Source organism: Bombyx mori, chromosome 13, assembly GCF_030269925.1.
Source record: "Bombyx mori chromosome 13, ASM3026992v2".
In the NCBI taxonomy this organism is placed as follows: domain Eukaryota; kingdom Metazoa; phylum Arthropoda; class Insecta; order Lepidoptera; family Bombycidae; genus Bombyx; species Bombyx mori.
The window spans coordinates 10,720,039-10,729,626 of record NC_085119.1 but is presented as its reverse complement, the minus strand read 5'-3'; the positions used below and the strand labels follow the sequence as shown (position 1 = coordinate 10,729,626).

Genomic DNA, 9,588 nt, shown 5'->3' with positions numbered 1-9,588 from the left:
TGCTCTACACTCGGCGGCAGATAGGAGCAAATGGCGTGGAATGATCCGTAATAAACTTTTGTTGCGAGTAGGTAGTCATGACCCCCAGTTTTGAAGAAAACGAAGTGAGAATAAGCAAAAGAAGTTCCCTCAAATCCTAATTAAAAACACACATCCTTATACAATTTACAACATAGTGAATTAATAATATTAAACGTGCAGTAACCCAGTAGTAGTTTATTAACAAAGGAGTAGTTTGGCCATGTTCATATACTATATGTTCCACTTAAAAATTTGAAAAAGTTAAATAAAAACGAAAGGTTTCCAAAAATATACAACAAACTTCCTTCTTCATCATTATCATCGGTCCACAGCCGTCCACTGCTGGACATATACCTTTTCTAAGGTTCGACACACAGATAACCCCCATTTGTTCGACACAATAACGTATCGATAACATAACGTAACGTAACTTTTTGGCATTAGGCAAAACCACCCCAAGGACGATTTGAAGCCTTCATCTAAAATTTGTTAAAGTTAAATAATTAAAAGCAAATACATCTCATATGAGAATAAGTTATTAATACTAAGCTTTATTAAAAGACAAAATATATAACACATAAATACATAAATCCTATTTATTATTCATTTTTCAACAAATTGCTTAGAATCTTTGGAAGATTCTTTGGCAAGTATGGTTCTAGCGTTGGTAGATTTGTCCGATTTAATTGATTTTGCAAACATGGAAGTTGCTTTGTTTGTTTCATCATCGTTATTTGTTGAATCGTCTTCACCATCGTTAACCATATCTGCTTCGCTGTTTTCTTTCGTTTTTTTGGCATTCTTCATAGCCACAAACATTTCTGTAAGCAAATACATCTTAAATGATCATGGGGGCTATTTTGTGATTTGACTGCTCCGAAATGGCTTTGATAGAAAAGTTTATTTTTAGTGGTGCCTGTGTGAATTAGATTTACAATTGGAGCAATACAATTTTACAGGTGGTAGGACCTCTTGTGAGTCTGCGCGGGTAGGTGGTGCCACCACGCTGCCTATTTCTGCCGTGAAGCAGTAATGCGTTTCGGTTTGAAGAGTGACGCAGCCGTTGTAAGTACACTGAGACCTTAGAACTTATATCTCAAGGTGGGTGGCGCATTTACGTGGTAGATGTATATAGGCTCCAGTAACCACTTAACACCAGGTGGGCCGTGAGCTCGTCCACACATCTAAGCAATAAAAAAATAAAAAAAGAGTCGTCAGTGTAGCGATCAGTTTCCAAGATTGTTCGGCAAAAAAAACTGGTTATTTTTATTAAATAATCACATGCACATAATGTGCTTATTTGGTCTAGAATTATCTGTACTATGGCAACCGGAGGATCTCAGCTGTATGCTGGGTGGGCTCAATGCCGCGTCACGACGTGTTTGTCTGGGAATGAATCTGGATAAAACTAAGGTCATGTTCAACGACCATATCATTCCTGGACCGGTAATAGTCGAATCGGCGGTACTCGAAGTTGTGTCTGAATACACCTATCTAGGCCAAATTGTTCAGCTGGGCAGGGCCAACTTTGAGAAGGAAGCTGATAGGCGCATACAGTTGGGCTGGGCTGCGTATGGAAAACTCCGTCATATCTTGAACTCTGCAATCCCGCAATGCTTAAAGACAAAAGTCTTCAACGCTTGCGTGCTGCCGGTCATGACACATGGTGCTGAAACGTGGACATTCACCGTATGTTTGGTCCGTAAGTTCAAAGTCGCTCGGCGTGTTATGGAAAGGTGTATGCTTGGAGTTTCTTTGATGGATCGAGTCAGAAATGATGAAATCCGTCAAAAAACCAAAGTAACCGACATAGCCCTAAAGATTAGCAAGATGAAACGGCAATGGGCCGGACATACGTGTCGCAGAACCGATGGCCGATGGAGCAGACTTGTTCTGGACTGGAGACCGCGTACCGGTAAACGCAGCATTGGGCGTCCCCCTGCCCGTTGGACCGATGACTTGCGGCGATATGCTGGGAAAGATTGGATGCGGAAGGCGGAGGATCGTTCACTGTCGCGGACTATGGGAGAGGCCTACATCCAGCAGTTGAGAGATACAGGCTGATGATGATATGGCAACCGGAGGCTGATTATACGTTTAAAAATAATTATGTAAATGTCAAACATTTAAAATGCAACAACAGTTTATACTGTATTCTAGTTTCAAAACTTGATAAAACAATTTTAATCATGAATCTAACAGGTTGTTTAATATAATGTTTCTTCTACCTAATGTTGATCGTCAATCTCGGTTTTTACTGAAATTCTATTCATGCACGACTCTTAATTTATAAACTTAGTTTAAATAATTTCAGGCATAGTTATTGAAATGATAACTGCGTATAACTTCCTATTTTAGAGTAAAATTGTAAAAACAAATGCCACCATTTTCTTTCGTACGCGATCCTACCAGCAATTTTGCTTGAATCCGGACCATTACAGTGATATTAACATTTTAGTGGAACATCTTACCGCGACGAAAATTTCCTGAAAGTGGCATTTCCTTCCTTCCTTCTAATTTGTCACTTAATTTCAAACTGAAAACACAATTAAAAGCAGTATTCAGCGCAATTTGACACATACTTTGAATTTATAGACATTACACATTTTTTTGTAATTTCCGCAACAATAGAGTTTCGAACAATAGGTTCAGAAAAATAAGTTTTTATATGTAAAATTAAAATTTGCACACAAAAAAACAATAAAAAGTTTAGAGAGATCAATTTTCATTTTCTTAGATTTAATGTTTGCACGGTAATGCCTCGGATAATAAGTATTACATCCAATTAAGCTTTTTTGGCTTTGATGTATTGGTGGCAGTAAGTTTTTGAACAAATATATTTTTTTGTCTAGAGCTGGTTATAATTATTTTTATTTTTGAACAGCGAGGCCTGGAGGATGGCAGGTGTATAAATCACATTATGCTCTCATAAAATAAAGAACAAGTTAAAAATATAAATTGTAATGTAAAAAAAAATTAATAAGCATTGAATGGCATTTGATTGACTCGGTGGTACAGTAGTTATCGATCTCACCCCGATAGAAGTTAAAGATCTAATCAAAGACTTACGTCCTCGCTAGGCTCCTGATTCCGACGGTATATCCAACCACTTTATTAAACCTCTACGTGCCCAACTCATCGGGATGTGGGCATCTATTTTCAATGCTCTTTCAAAGGGGAAACTCAACCCGTATTACCTCCTGCATTATGAAGAGAAATGTCACATCCCCGATCACCCTCTTCGGTCAACGAGCACCCTGGACTAAGAAGGTCAAATACCTGGTAGTCGCCCTGGATGCATCGATGACTTTCCGGCCGCATATAAAATCAGTTCGCGACCGTGCTGCGTTTTTTCTCGGTAGACTTTATCCTTTGATCTATAAACGGAGTAAAATGTCCCTTCGAAACAAGGTGTGACTTTGCAAAACTTGCATAAAGCCCGTTCTGACTTACCGAGTGTGGTGTTCGCTTACGCGGCACGCACACACATAGACACCCTCCCATCCCTACAATACCCTCATTTTGCAGGCTAGCCGTTTTAGCTCTGACCGTCGACCGACACGACGACCTGTGCCTTGAATCGATCCGCAAGTACATGAAGTCAGCGTCGGAACGGTACTTCGATGAGAGCTCGACGTGCAGCCTAACCTAAGCATCAGCTCGCCGAGTTTCTCGCCGAAGTGCTTTTAAATAATATTTTTTTTAAAAAACGCTTATTTTTATTGATAATTATTTTGTGTTTGACTAAGTACTGCTGCCATTATTTTTATACCACTAATATTTGAATTTAAGTTGCCTACAAAAAAAAAATACGCGATAGTCGAAATCGGTCGAGACATGTCCAAGGTTATAGGGTTCAGGAAGTTATTGCGGACGAATTTTTACAAACGTTTTTTTTGTTAATTGCTTTTAAGAAATTACAAGAATTTAAAGCGTGAGCGAAGTAGTCGAGCTTATTCAGTTCATTATTCTAGCAACGTAAGGAAATAAAAAAATTAATATAAGCTACCGTTATTTCGCTAGTGGTACAGGTGACGAAAACTTCAAGGTCGAAAATACTCTCGCAAGCATAGGTCGGCGATAGTTTTTATTTTTTATTTATTTAAAATTTTTATGTATTATTTTATGATTTGGCAGAGTGCTTTGACCTTGTGATGGGTATATTAAGATCTGACGCAATAGTTTTTAACTCTGAACTTTCGGCTACTAATTTATTTATAATGACTACTTTGCTGTCAAGTTCCTGTTTTACTTTGTCGGTTTGAACTTTAAATTGATGTAATAATATGTTCAAAATTGATTATGTATGTAAAGTAAGTCTCGCGAATTATAAGATCAGTTCCGAAAACAGCTGAATTCAAACTGGCTCATGCAATTTGTTGATAAATAAATGATAATAATGATATTTTTATGAATGAAAAGATGCAAAGAAAATAATGCTTGTAATACATTAAATAAGTGCATTTAAATCTTCGAATCCCTTGTTTCGACACAATTGATAATAAAATTACAAATTAAGGATTTCACAGAATGGTGCTTAATTATTCGAATTGAATTCAAAGTGGAGCCCCTTTTTAATTAAATCGTAACGATTCTCATTCGACATTCCCAAGCATCAGTGTATACTTCAAGCATTTTATTAAAAAATACAAATCGAGATATTTGAAAAGCACAGTTCCATATTTGTAGAAGTCTACACTATTTTATCCGTATTGAAAATTGTGTGAATGGGTTGAATGAAAAACTTGTTGTGTTGCTATTAAAACAATAAAAATATTGTTCTTATGAAATTTTATTTATGGTGTTGGTTAAGGCAAACAAGCCTGTCATAGATAGATCAATGATAGTGCAATTACACTATACCTATAGATATTAATTTTGTGCAGTATAATAATATTGCTTTCATATTTGATTATAACATCCATATTGATTAATAATATGTCGGAGAAACCACATTATTAACACCATTGTCAGGAATCGTAGGGGCGAATAGGGTGATCGAGCTAAGAGAAATATTGAAAACACCACCAATCACGTTTGTTGTCTTAGAATAATTTAGAAATCTTCTCTTGACTTTAGCGAACGAAAACGAATGACAGTTCTTAAGACGGAGGCACCGCTCTTCAAGAAGGCTGCTTGGTAAGTGTTTAATGGCGTCTACGCGCCTCCATCGGCTAGGCTCTGTCGTAGCATGAAGTTAGCCGAGTTCCGACGATACCGCAGTCGTGCTGCCATGTCTCGAGAATCATGCTGCGTTTCGTTTAGCTACCAAACTTATGACCGTCTCCGACAAATACATATTTTCAAACATTTTTAAAATAATTACGTAAGTTGAATAATAGAGGCATTAGACACATTAACACATTAAGTACAAGAAGGAAAAGTATTTCCTTTTAAAACAAGGCTTCATATGTTTATTCAGTACATTAAGTCCTAAAAACTAACAATACAACAGCATTGAACTCAATTTTAAGATCTCTGTGCACACTGGACACACTGTTCTTGTCTTTAATGTTTTATTAGATTAACACTGCCACGCTTTTATATTCGTGTTTAACACAAATAAAAATCACTCAAGTTTCAACTTGACTCATTGTTCAGTCTCGGATTTCATAAATCTATTTTTTTTTCATGTTTTTGTTGTTTGCAACTTATTATAATCCTAACAAAGCCAAGATCAACCTAAACAATGCACTAGTCACTTGGATAAAGATGGTCACGACAATCATTTGGGAGAATTTTTGATAGGACGCTCGACAAAAATGCTTTTGCTTTTATTTTTAACTAGCTTCAAAAAAGAGGAGGTTCTTAATTCGACTGTATTTTTATATGTTTTACCTCAGACCTTTTTTCTGAATCCGATTTTGATAATTATTTTTATTATTTGAAATCTGTTGCCACTCGTGTGAAATAAATTTATATCAAGATCTAACCTGAGTTTTTGAGTTCTCCTTAACAAAGTATATTTAGCTGACTTCGACTACATTAATGAAACATTGATACATTCATTTTATTTTGTTGAAATCTGTTTTCTTTTGTACGAACGATTTGCGTTTGCATTTCTTTACTCGGATTCCCAAAGATCAAAAGAATATCCTACCATAAGTTATATATATAAGTCGGTGCGTGTTTGCTAGGGTTCGTGTTAGCAACGTCATCAGGTTTGAGCCCCGTGAGCTCACCTACTAGCCACGGCTACGCTGAAATAGCCTTAGCTTGCTTAGGTAGGAAGAAAAAAAAAAAAAAAAAACGAACTCTCAAGCTGAGAAGCGAGCGAGTCGCCGTATCAGACGGAACGCTCCTGCGTAATATACGCTCTGAGTTAACATTTCTGGTTTTATTGACTTACGAAGACCGCCCGCTTACCATGTCGCTACCCGAAAGTGGAAATACTCCAACATCAGAAGTGGGATCACCACGTGACGAAAAACGGCCTAATGACGTAATCCAAACTATGGAAAACAGAATGAGATTGCCGTGTCGGCGTATGAATTTCCATTAGAAGAGATCAATGAGATACAATTTTTGGAATGAGGCTTCTCTTTGTGTGCCTAAGTTTGAACACCAGCGTGGAGGCTTGGTTGTTGATGGCATGTAAATCAGAGTTTGAACACCAGCGTGTAGGCTTGGTTGTTGCAATATGAGTAATGGCGTGTAAGCCTAAGTCTGAACACCAGCGCTTGGGCTTGGTTGTTGATGCCGTGTAGGCCAGAGTTTGAACACCAGCGTGTAGGCTTGGTTGTGGCAATATAAGTAATGGCGTGTAGGCCTAACTTTGAACACCAGCTTGGTTGTTGCAAAATTATCGATGGTGTTGAGGCCATACTCTGAACCCTAGCGTGCAGGCTTGGTTGTTACGATGTATGGTGTCGATACCCAAGTTAAGTATATCCCAATTTATCTCAATTTAGGTAATATGCAATGCTCGTTTAGACTTGAAATTTCAGTACCAGCGTCGAGGCTTGATAGCTCTTCTGACATCTTAGGGCCTTGGAGCCTGGAATCTAACTGCCAGCGTCGAGGCTTGGTAGCTCTAGATTATTAAGGCTTCCAGGCCTGAAATCTGAACACCAGCGTCGAGGCTTGGTTGTTCTGGTATTCTAGGGTTTCGAGACCTGAAATTTGAATGCCAGCGTCGAGGCTTGGTATCTCAAATGATATAAAGGAGTCGAGACCAGAACACTAAAAGTCGAACTCGATAGTAATTTAGTGTAATAGTTAAGTGAGATGATTTATGTGAAGTATATCATTTTGACGCAGGGACGCGTCATGAGCAGTATGGCCGAGTCGGCGCGTGTTTTTATAAACCATTAGTTCATGACTAATAAAGATGGGACGACAAACAACACGTGCAAGCATTCATCGAAAACAACACGTGCAAGATAAGAGTCGTAAACAACATCGTCCCACCACGATACCTTGCTATAAAAACGCTCCGTTGTTGTCTCTCAAGCTCCACTTCGATAAAGCGGCACGACACGAGAACCCTCTCATCGTGGCCGCCGGTAACTACATTCCCGATCCTGCGGACAGAATGGAAAGCAGTCGACGTCGCCCAAAACACGTCATCTCGGATCCTCCCGATCCACTAACGGTGCTTCTAGGTACTTCAAGCACCGGTCACCGTTCTCGTCGAACCCGTCGCTTGCGACGAAGGACTCGACGAGTAAATTAACTCTCAGACACAGCCCACTGAGTTTCTCTCCAGATCTTCTCAGTGGGTCGCGTTTCCGATCCGGCGGTAGATTCTGCGAAGCACGGCTCTTGCTAGGGTTCGTGTTAGCAACGTCATCAGGTTTGAGCCCCGTGAGCTCACCTACTAGCCACGGCTACGCTGAAATAGCCTCTCAAGGCTATCAGCTTAGGTAGGAAGAAAAAAAAAAAAGAAAACGAACTCTCAAGCTGAGAAGCGAGCGAGTCGCCGTATCAGACGGAACGCTCCTGCGTAATATACGCTCTGAGTTAACATTTCTGGTTTTATTGACTTACGAAGACCGCCCGCTTACCATGTCGCTACCCGAAAGTGGAAATACTCCAACATATATACCTTATTGAAGACTGTAACTCTAATAACTCCTAATCTAAGCTGCACAAATATGGTGTCTGATGCTTGAGGCCACAGTGACCTAATAAAATAAAAATGAAAATTACTGTTAAATAAATTTTGTGTGTGAGCTTTATTCCAACAAAATAATACAAATATTTGTTTCACCATCGATATTTTACAGGACGAAACTAAGCAATACCAAGTAATAGCCTGAAAAATAACGTCATCGTCTCAGAGATGATACGCGCAATGTAGGTATTGATAACAAGCATCACAATTACGCTGGCGTAGAAGAACGAAGGTTGCTGACATAGCCCGTAGAATTAGTGAACTAAAGTGGCAATGGGCCGGCCACATAGCACGAAGAGAGGACGGTCGATGGGGCAGAAAGATCCTGGAGTGGCGACCACGTACTGGCAAGCGCAGTGTGGGACGGCCACCTACTAGATGGACCGACGACCTAGTAAAAAGCGCTGGGTCTCGTTGGATGCAGGTGGCAATGGACCGGTCACACTGGAAATCTATTGGAGAGGCCTATGCTCAGCAGTGGACGGCGATAGGCTGAAATGATGATGATGATGATCACAATTACGCTGGCGTCTAAATCAGACTAGCAAGTACTAAGTTTTTAAACGATGTACATTCGTAGCTCGTGTCCATGAAAAACGAATTTTCACGATGAAGACATAGCATCCTGTAATTCAAATCATATCTGCATAAATTATAAATAGGGTGTATCCACCATTTTTTCCACCATGATTTCCAGTTTGAAGAGTTAAGCTTATAATTTTGGATGAGTTTGTTCACTTAGCTAATCTAATTGCTAAAACAGTCTACAAGAACGCATGCTATTTTCGTTTCAAGATGGAGCTCACCTATTAGCCTGTCCGTGGTACTGAAGATTAATAGCGCCCTGTCACGGGATGTAGGCGTTAGAAAAATGCGCAAGGCATCACATGTTATCACTGGCCGATCAAATAATCGTATTTCACAAGGAATATAAACATAACGTCTTTTAGTGATTTGTGGGATCTATCTGATTGTTGATAGTACTCGTATACATCACTAAGCATTTTATGTAAAGCATCAAAGATATTATTAGTTCATCAATCGTTATTGTTATTTTTCAAAGCTCCTTATGCAATATTTAGTGCTGCCTAAGCAATTCACAGAAATCCCACACTTTTTTTACAATAAAATCATTTCTTCTTACACTATTTTTAATTAAAATTTATTAAAATTTACTTTCTATTTTTAGTTGGATTTTCTATAAAAATGTATTTTGTTAATTTTTTTAACTATTATTTATTTTTAATTTTTTTTTAATTTCAATTTTTTCAAAATTTTTTTTCATTTGTTTTTTAATATTTAATTGTCATCGGTCCTTAGTAAGTATACCAATTTTCGAGTTAATCCGACTTTTTGAAGGGGTCAAAATCACGCTCAAAGATTCCTATACGTCTGAAGCTAATAAAAGTGTATTAAAAAGAAATGGGACAATGCCATACAAAACCTACATA

The 9,588-nt window shown here is 38.4% G+C and overlaps 1 long non-coding RNA gene across 1 annotated transcript; it reads right to left on the bottom strand.

Annotated features, from left to right (window-relative positions):
* Nucleotides 1-544: 544 nt before the first annotated feature.
* Nucleotides 545-3,610, bottom strand: LOC101736049 (uncharacterized). The gene is made up of 2 exons (XR_001139770.4): nucleotides 2,493-3,610; nucleotides 545-842 (listed from the first exon to the last, which is right to left on the bottom strand). It is a non-coding gene; the product is annotated as an uncharacterized LOC101736049 (long non-coding RNA).
* Nucleotides 3,611-9,588: the final 5,978 nt, after the last annotated feature.